Consider the following 8,318-nt stretch of genomic DNA (forward strand, 5'->3'; position numbering starts at 1 on the left):
TAATGCTCTCTTTGTTCCTCTTCTTGTTGGTGGTTTGGAAGTAGCTTTCTCCTTGCCTTTCTTGGTGGCCATCCTGAAAGGAAGAAAAGAGAAAGTATGTCAAAATGTCAAGGGGTAGAACAAGGAAGAGGATGGTATGGGTGGTAATCAATGCACATTAAAAATGAATGAAGTTAACACATGGTCATGACTGCATGTGAAAAATTATCATGAGGAATATAGTAAGTGCTTATGATGACAATTAAATGCAAGGTGTTTATTGGCATGCAGGCAAAGGCATGAGTAGCATAGAACAAGCATTCAATGTCTATGTTAGATTACCAAGTCTTTCATACTAACAATCTGTTTGTAATGACAATTATATTAAATTAATATGATATGAAAAAGGGTTTTGTGAAAAGCAACCATTTAAGAGTAGTAGGATAAAAGATATCGGAAACAGTGCATAATGCCATACGGGTATTTTCACAAACACATAGCATGCATGGTAAATAAGCTTATGAAAAGAATAAATTGAACATGCATGTAACCCTTAAAAATTAATATATAATTGTCAAACAATTTTGCAACAATCCACAAGCATATAATAAGAAACAATAACTCAAATAAATTTTTAACACCAATTAAAAGAAAAAGAAAGGAAAAGAAAACATGGATAATGAAAGTAAAAAGAAAAGAAAAGAAGAAAACATAAAAATAAGAAGGGTAATAGAAAAGTAAGGAGGGAAGAAGAAAAGAAAAACCTTGATAATAGTGGTGAAAGAGAGAGAGTAGAAAGTGAGAAAGAATGAAGGTGGAAGAAAAGGGGAAGAAATTAATGAGGGAAAAGAAAAAGTAGGATTAGGGGAAGAGAAAGATAAGATATATTGGCAGATTAGGGTAAGCTGCGCGGTGCTAGCGACGCAGACGCGTGGGGTACGCATTCGCGCGGTTGGCGTTCAGATGGATCGACGCGGTTGCGTCGGTCACGCGGACGCGTGACTCGTTTTGTGCTACTGACGCGAGGGCAGCCTCGCGCTCGCACAACTCTCTGTTCAAAATTCATTATTGCCAAATTCCAGGGTGACGCGGTTGCGTGGTTGACGCGATCGCGTGAGTGGCCATTATAGGTATATGACGCGGACGCGTGAGCCATGCGTCCGCGTGGTAAGGCTTGTGCATTCAGCACCAGTCCAGTACCACTCTAGCACAACTTTCGGTCGTGCACCCTTTCTTACGTCGAATTTCAGGTCACGCGTCCGCGTGGGTGACGGGGACGCGTGGGAGGCTTTATTCCCAAATGGCGCAGACGCGTCATGGACGCGGTCGCGTGGGTTGAATCGTGCCAGGGGCACGCCTCCAGCCACGCTCTCGCGTGACTCTCTATTCGATTTATTTGTTCTCTTACTCTCCTGCGACGCGGACGCGTCGGCGACGCTGTCGCGTTGCATGCCCCATTTTTTTTTTTTTTTTAATAAAAATATGCAAATTCAGATGAAAACTAAATGTGCTAATAATGAGAAGAGTTATTGAAAATAGAAAACTAAGAATAGAGAAAGGAACGATCATACCATGGTGGGTTGTCTCCCACCTAGCACTTTGCTTTAACGTCCGTAAGTTGGACGCTCAACGAGCTCAGTTTTCTACTGTGGGTGGATCCTCCAAGAGGAAGATCTCTAGCTCCTTGTTTTTCTTCATCTTCTCACCATGATATAGCTTCAAACGATGTCCATTAACTTTGATGAGTTCAGAGCTTGAAGGATGACTTAGGTGAAAAACTCCGTACGGCTCAGCCTTCTTTACTCTATACGGACCTTCCCATCTTGATCTCAACTTGCCTGGCATGAGCCTTAGTCTAGATTTATAAAGGAGGACTAGGTCCCCAGGTTTGAACTCTTTCCTCTTGATGTGCTGATCATGTACAGCCTTCATCTTTTCTTTGTACAGCCTTGAGTTCTCATAAGCTTCTAGGCGAAGGCTTTCCAATTCTTGCAATTGCAACTTCCTTTCAACTCCGACTTTCTCAAATCCCATGTTGCACTCCTTTACTGCCCAAAAGGCTTTGTGCTCTACTTCAACTGGAAAATGACAGGCTTTTCCATAAACTAAGCGGAAGGGACTCATCCCAATGGGTGTCTTGTATGCTGTTCTATATGCCCAGAGTGCATCTTGTAGCCTGGTGCTCCAGTCTCTTCTATGAGGTTTGACTATCTTCTACAATATGCGCTTTATCTCTCTGTTAGACACCTCGGCTTGCCCATTAGTCTGAGGATGGTAGGCTGTTGCTACTTTATGAATTTTCCCATGCTTCTTCAGTAATCCTGTTAGTCTCCTGTTATAAAAATGGGTGCCTTGATCGCTCACGATTGCTCGTGGTGATCGAAAGCAAAAAATAATGTGGTTTCTCATAAAGGAAACAACAGTGTTAGCATCATCAGTGCGGGTAGGAATTGCTTCCACCCATTTAGAAACGTAATCTATAGCTAACAAAATATAAAAATAACCATTAGAAATTGGAAATGGACCCATGAAGTCAATGCCCCAAACATCAAAAATTTCATAGAAAAGCATAATCTGTTGAGGCATCTCATCCCTCTTGGATATATTACCAAACTTTTGGCATGGGAAACAGGATTTAAAAAATTCAGCGCGTCTTTAAAAAGGGTAGGCCACCAGAATCCACAGTCTAAGGTTTTTCTAGCTGTTCTTTGAAGGCCAAAATGTCCTTGATGCCAGGGCATTTTGGCCAGTTTCACTGACTTTTTCTTTACTGTTTTAGGGTAGTTTCATGCATTTTCTTAGGAAATAAGCAAGTTTTGGGTAGAATTTCACTTACATCTTAATTTAAGCATACATTGAGCACTTTACATGATTTCATGAGAATTTTGCATGAATTAGATGACAAATTGGATGATGCATGTCTCATGATGTGGATTAGAACTTTGATGCACTGTATTGCTTGATTTCAGGACAAAGGAAGCAAGAAAGAGCCACGTTGGTAGCCACGTTAGTCTAACTAACGTGACCACCAACGTGGAATGGGAGCTAGCTTGCAATGTTAATGAGAAAAGTAATCGCCAATAACGTCCTCGAAAGCCATCATAGCCCACGTTAAGAGTCACGTTAACTAAGATAACGTGAACTCTAACGTGGAATAAAGAAATAAGGCCAATGTTAGTGACACTCACCTTTGTCACTAACGTTGGACCAAGCTCATAAGTGGCCACGTTAAGAGCCACGTTAACTCAGTTAACGTGGACTCTAACGTTGGGAAGCAAAAGAGAAGCCAACGTTAGTGACACTCAGTTTTGTCACTAACATTGGCCAAGCTACAATGAGCCACGTTAGTTGCCACGTTAACTTAGTTAACGTGGAAGCTAACGTGGAGAAAACAAGTAATCGCCAACGTTAGTGACACTTACCTTTGTCACTAACGTTGGAATGAGCCACAATGAGCCACTATGAGCCACGTTAACTCCCATGTCAACTTAGTTAACGTGGAAGCTAACGTTGAGGATAGGATGATGAGCCAACATTAGTGACACTCACCTTTGTCACTAACGTTAGAGATGGCTATCATTCCCACGTTAGAAGCCACGTTAACTTAGTTAACGTGGACTCTAACGTGGGAAGTAGGGGCACCTTGGAACGTTAGTGACAAAGGTAAGTGTCACTAACTTTCTCGAAGGATTGGCAAGCCTACATTAAGAGCCACGTTAACTAAGCTAACGTGAACTCTAACGTAGGGGGAGGGAGGACACTCAATGTTATTGGAAAAGGTGAGTTCCAATAACATGTGCGAAGGATCAAGAGGCAACGTTAGTGGTCACGTTGATGCCACTAATGTTGAAGTTAACGTGGATCAACCCTGGGTGAGGAACGTTAGTGAAAAAGGTGATTGTCACTAACGTTCTCGAACCCACACTCTCACTTAACGTTAACGCCACTAACGTCCTGAGCTAAAGACCCTGCCTACTTCACACTTTCTTTCTGCAAGTAAAGCTAAGCCCACTGCGGAAGATAACTGCTTCAAACTCAAGATCCAAAGGCCCATATCCAAGACTTGAAGAATCAATTAGAAGATCAGAAGAGTAATATATATAGGGGTAGTTTTGAATTAGAAAAGCTTCGGGGGAGTGAGGAATTTTGAGAACTATTCTCTGTAATATTTTACTTTTTCTGCACTTCTAGTTTACTTTTCAGAATGTATTTTCCATCTTTGGTTTCCATCTCCAGAGCTATGAACAACTAAATCCCTTTCATTGGGTTAGGGAGCTCTGTTGTAATTTGATGGATCAATATTAGTTTTCATTACTCTTCTTCTATCTTTTCTCTTGATTTTACTAGAAAGCTTTCAATCTTCATCCAATTGGATAGTTATCTTGTAAAAGAAACTATTCATACTTGGATCTCTTCTGAACCTTGGAAGAGGAATGAAGAGATCATGCTAGAAATACTTTCTCATGTTGGACCAAATTGGGTTTGGTTGGGTATGGTGACTATAATCCTACCAACACTTGATTTGGGAATGCATGTGGTATAATCAGTGACCATACTTCATCTCTTCTCATGAGCAATTGACCAAGGAATTGGCTATTGATCAAGATTTGAGAGATTGAATTGCCAAGGAATTGGAATTCGATCACTTAAGATTGCCAAGGAGATCAATGAATGCATTGATTGAGGAACAGATGAAAATGAACTTGATCCGGAGAATGCAACATCTCCTAAGCCCAATGAATCCCCATTTCTGATCTTACCCATTCTCTTTAATTTCTGCAACTTACTTTCATGAGCATCTTCCCTATTCCCATATACAATTCTGCAATTTACTTTCCGTCATTTACTTTCAGCTCTTTACTTCCAGCATTTACATTTTCTGCTATTTACTTTCCCGCCATTTAATTTCCTGCAACTCTCAAACTAAATTCTGCTTCGCTCAACTAGAACATTCCTCTAATTAAAGTTGCTTGACCAATCAATCCCTGTGGGATTCGACCTCACTCTATTATGAGTTTTTACTTGACGACAATTCGGTATACTTGCCGAAGGAAAATTGTTGAGAGACAAGTTTCCGTGCTATCAAGTTTATGGCGCCATTACCGGGGATTGATTTTGTATCAACAATGACTAAATTGGAGGATAACTAGATTGGGAATTTTTCTTCTGTTTGATTTAAATTTCTTTTTGAGTTAATTGCTTTCAGTTTTAGTTATTTTCGTCCCTTCCCCCCTACTCCTTTTTCTTAGTTATTTACCATTCAGTTCACTAACCCACTAACTGTTTGATATATTGCATCACTCACACTAACAGCAATTTTAACAAGAGTACTTTTGGCATCTATTTCCTTGCTTGTGCCTTGTTGGTTGTATGACAGGGAGAAGAAGCCAGGCTTCAACTTCCTTTGATTCTGAACCTGAGAGGACCTTCCTTAGATTAAGGAGGGAAGCAAGAGGAAAGAGAGTAGTTGGTGCTGAGGAAGAGGAGTACTTTGAACCAGACATGGATGAAAATATGGAGAACCATCATGAAGAAGAGGCTCACAACCATGGCAGAGAAGGTCTAGCAAATTATGCTGGGCAAGTGAGAAGAGTTCTAGGCTCTTACATGAACCCAAACCCAAGAAACTGTGGAAGTAGCATCCAAAGGCCAACTATACATGCCAACAACTTTGAACTAAAGCCACAGCTCATCATCCTTGTTCAGAACAACTGTTCATTCGGAGGAGGCGTCCAAGAAGACCCCAATCAACATCTAACCACCTTCCTGAGGATATGCGATACTGTGAAGTCCAATGGTGTTCATCCTAACACCTATAGACTACTTCTGTTTCCCTTCTCATTCAAGGACAAGGCATCCAAATGGCTAGAGTCCTTCCCAAAGGAGAGTTTAGCAACCTAGAAAGATGTGGTGAATAAATTCCTGGCAAGATTTTATCCTCCTCAACGGATTAACAGGTTGAGAGCTGAGGTACAAACTTTCAGGCAGCAAGATGGTGAGACTCTATACGAAGCATGGGAGAGGTTCAAGGACCTGACAAGAAGGTGCCCACCAGATATGTTCAATGAATGGGTGCAGCTACACATTTTCTATGAAGGCCTTTCTTATGAATCAAAGAAGGCAATAGACCGGGGGATCTCTAAACAAGAAGATGACCATTGAGGAGGCCATAGATGTCATTGAAACTGTAGCAGAGAATGACTATTTCTATGCTTCTGAAAGAGACAACACTAGAGGAGTGATAGAACTAAACAATGTGGATGCACTGCTGGCCCAAAATAAGCTTATTACCAAGCAGCTGGATGACCTCACCAAGAAGATGGAGAGGAACCAAGTGGCAGCAATCACCACCTCATCAGCAACCCAAGAGGGAGTGATCCTTACTCCAAAACGTACAACCCTGGTTGGAAGAATCACCCAAACTTTGGGTGGAAAAATCAACAAGATCAAAGCCAAGATCAGAGACGTCACAACCCCAACAACCATGCAGCTCACCAACATTCCACACAGAGATCATATCAACACAACCCTAACAACACCTCTCCACATCCATACCAAAACCAAAAGAACCCAACCCACCCATCCACTCTCAACTCACCATCATCTGAAGATAGACTCTCCAGAATTGAGATCCTACTTGAGGGCATATGCAAAGAGATTCAAGACAGTAAGGCATTCCGCGAAGAAGTGCAGTCCAATATACAGAATCAATGACCTGAACTTGCTCCCTCAAGTTCTCATAAGCAGCAGTCACGCTGCCAACGATATGACTTTGGATCTCAGAATAATCTTCCCGGACACTGTCGAGCTCCCCCTTCAGGCGCAGCACCTCCCGATAAGATGCAATGTAACTCTCCTTATGCATCATGGCTGCATCCTTAGCCAACCTCAAAGAAGCTGCCAGTGATTGAGAACTTGCCTCCTCGTTCTTCAAGTCCTTCTCCAGCTTGGCTACCTTTATCTCAAGCTCCTCCTTCAACTCCTTCATCCGATCAAACTCTTGTTTCGCCTCCTCCATAAACGCTTTAGTGGCGTGGAGAGGGAGATTCTGAGCAGTCCGATATATGGCAGCCGCCATATATGCCATCTTCACGTGATTTCGGGCCATAAATTCCAAGTGACGAAGGATGGACACATCGTCCATGGAGAGAGCGCCGTAGGGACCGATTTGCTGATCCACAAATTCAATGGGATTAAAATCAGGAGCATCGAGGTCAAAGGGCTCAGTAGTCTTTTGTTTTTTATTGGGAGGAGCAACAGAGGGAGCAGCAGAAGTAGGGTGAGGATCCACCAAACGGACTCGGGGTGTAGGGATCACCTTCTTCATCCCGGGAGAACTCGGCACTAATGGCTTCTCGCGCACTTGGGAGGACCCCTCCCCAGCCGTTTTGGCCGCAAAATTTCTGGCAGCAGTCGCCCTCTGTGCCCTCTTAAAAGCTTTCATGGATTCACTATTCTTCATTGCCTCTGCAAATAAAACAAGAAAATTCAGCTACAAGTCGGACAAGTCGGAGAGACAGCTACAAGCAACATAAACAAAGATAATAAAAGAAACACAAGATACCCAGTTCAGTTTGAAGAAGAGAATGATTGGTTAGAAATTTCTTTGTGTCAAGATGGGGAGATTGACCCCAACGTTCTTCCAAAATAGTCACAAAGGCTCGCTCAGCCTCATCCAATATTTTCCACGAATACTTGGAGACCCTCACGTCTTTTTGCCATTCCAAGGGAAAAGCAGGTTCGTCATACTCATCCAGAAAAAAGGGGCGAGCTCCTTCAACAGCTCGGACCTTGAAAAAGTAGTTTTTAAAATCACGAAACGACTCGTCAAACATGGAAAAAACCTTTTTTCCCTGGGTAGAACGAAAGGAGACCCAAGCTGACTTCTTTTTTACCACACCGGGCTTAGTCAAGACAAACAGATAGAAAAAGAGAGATTGGGAAGTAGGAATACCAAAACCATTGCACAACAATTGGAAGATTTTAATAAAACCCCAGGAATTAGGGTGAAGTTGAGAAGGGGCAACATTACAAGACCATAACAGGTCGGTTTCAAATTGGGTAAAAGGAAGGGTGATACCCAGCTGACCAAAGAAAAAATCATAGGCATAAAAGAAGGGGCGACCATCAACAACCCGAGTTGAAAAGCAGACTCTCTCGTCAGAAAAAGGAGGGACAAGTTCATAGTTCTTCTCATCACCAGAATTACTACAGACACTATGAAACTGCCTAACCTGCGCACAAAATTCAGAATCAACCAGCGAGACACACATGAGAACCATGGAGTCTACCCAATCGGCCATACCCGCGGGAACCTGGGAAGGCATCTCTACAACGTT

The 8,318-nt window shown here is 42.3% G+C and overlaps 1 non-coding gene across 1 annotated transcript; it reads right to left on the minus strand.

Annotated features, from left to right (window-relative positions):
* Positions 1 to 5,934: 5,934 nt before the first annotated feature.
* Positions 5,935 to 6,041, minus strand: LOC112752928 (small nucleolar RNA R71). Its single transcript, XR_003177337.1, has one exon. It is a non-coding gene; the product is annotated as a small nucleolar RNA R71 (small nucleolar RNA).
* Positions 6,042 to 8,318: the final 2,277 nt, after the last annotated feature.

The sequence above is a fragment of the Arachis hypogaea genome, chromosome 15 (genome assembly GCF_003086295.3).
Source record: "Arachis hypogaea cultivar Tifrunner chromosome 15, arahy.Tifrunner.gnm2.J5K5, whole genome shotgun sequence".
Classification (NCBI taxonomy): domain Eukaryota; kingdom Viridiplantae; phylum Streptophyta; class Magnoliopsida; order Fabales; family Fabaceae; genus Arachis; species Arachis hypogaea.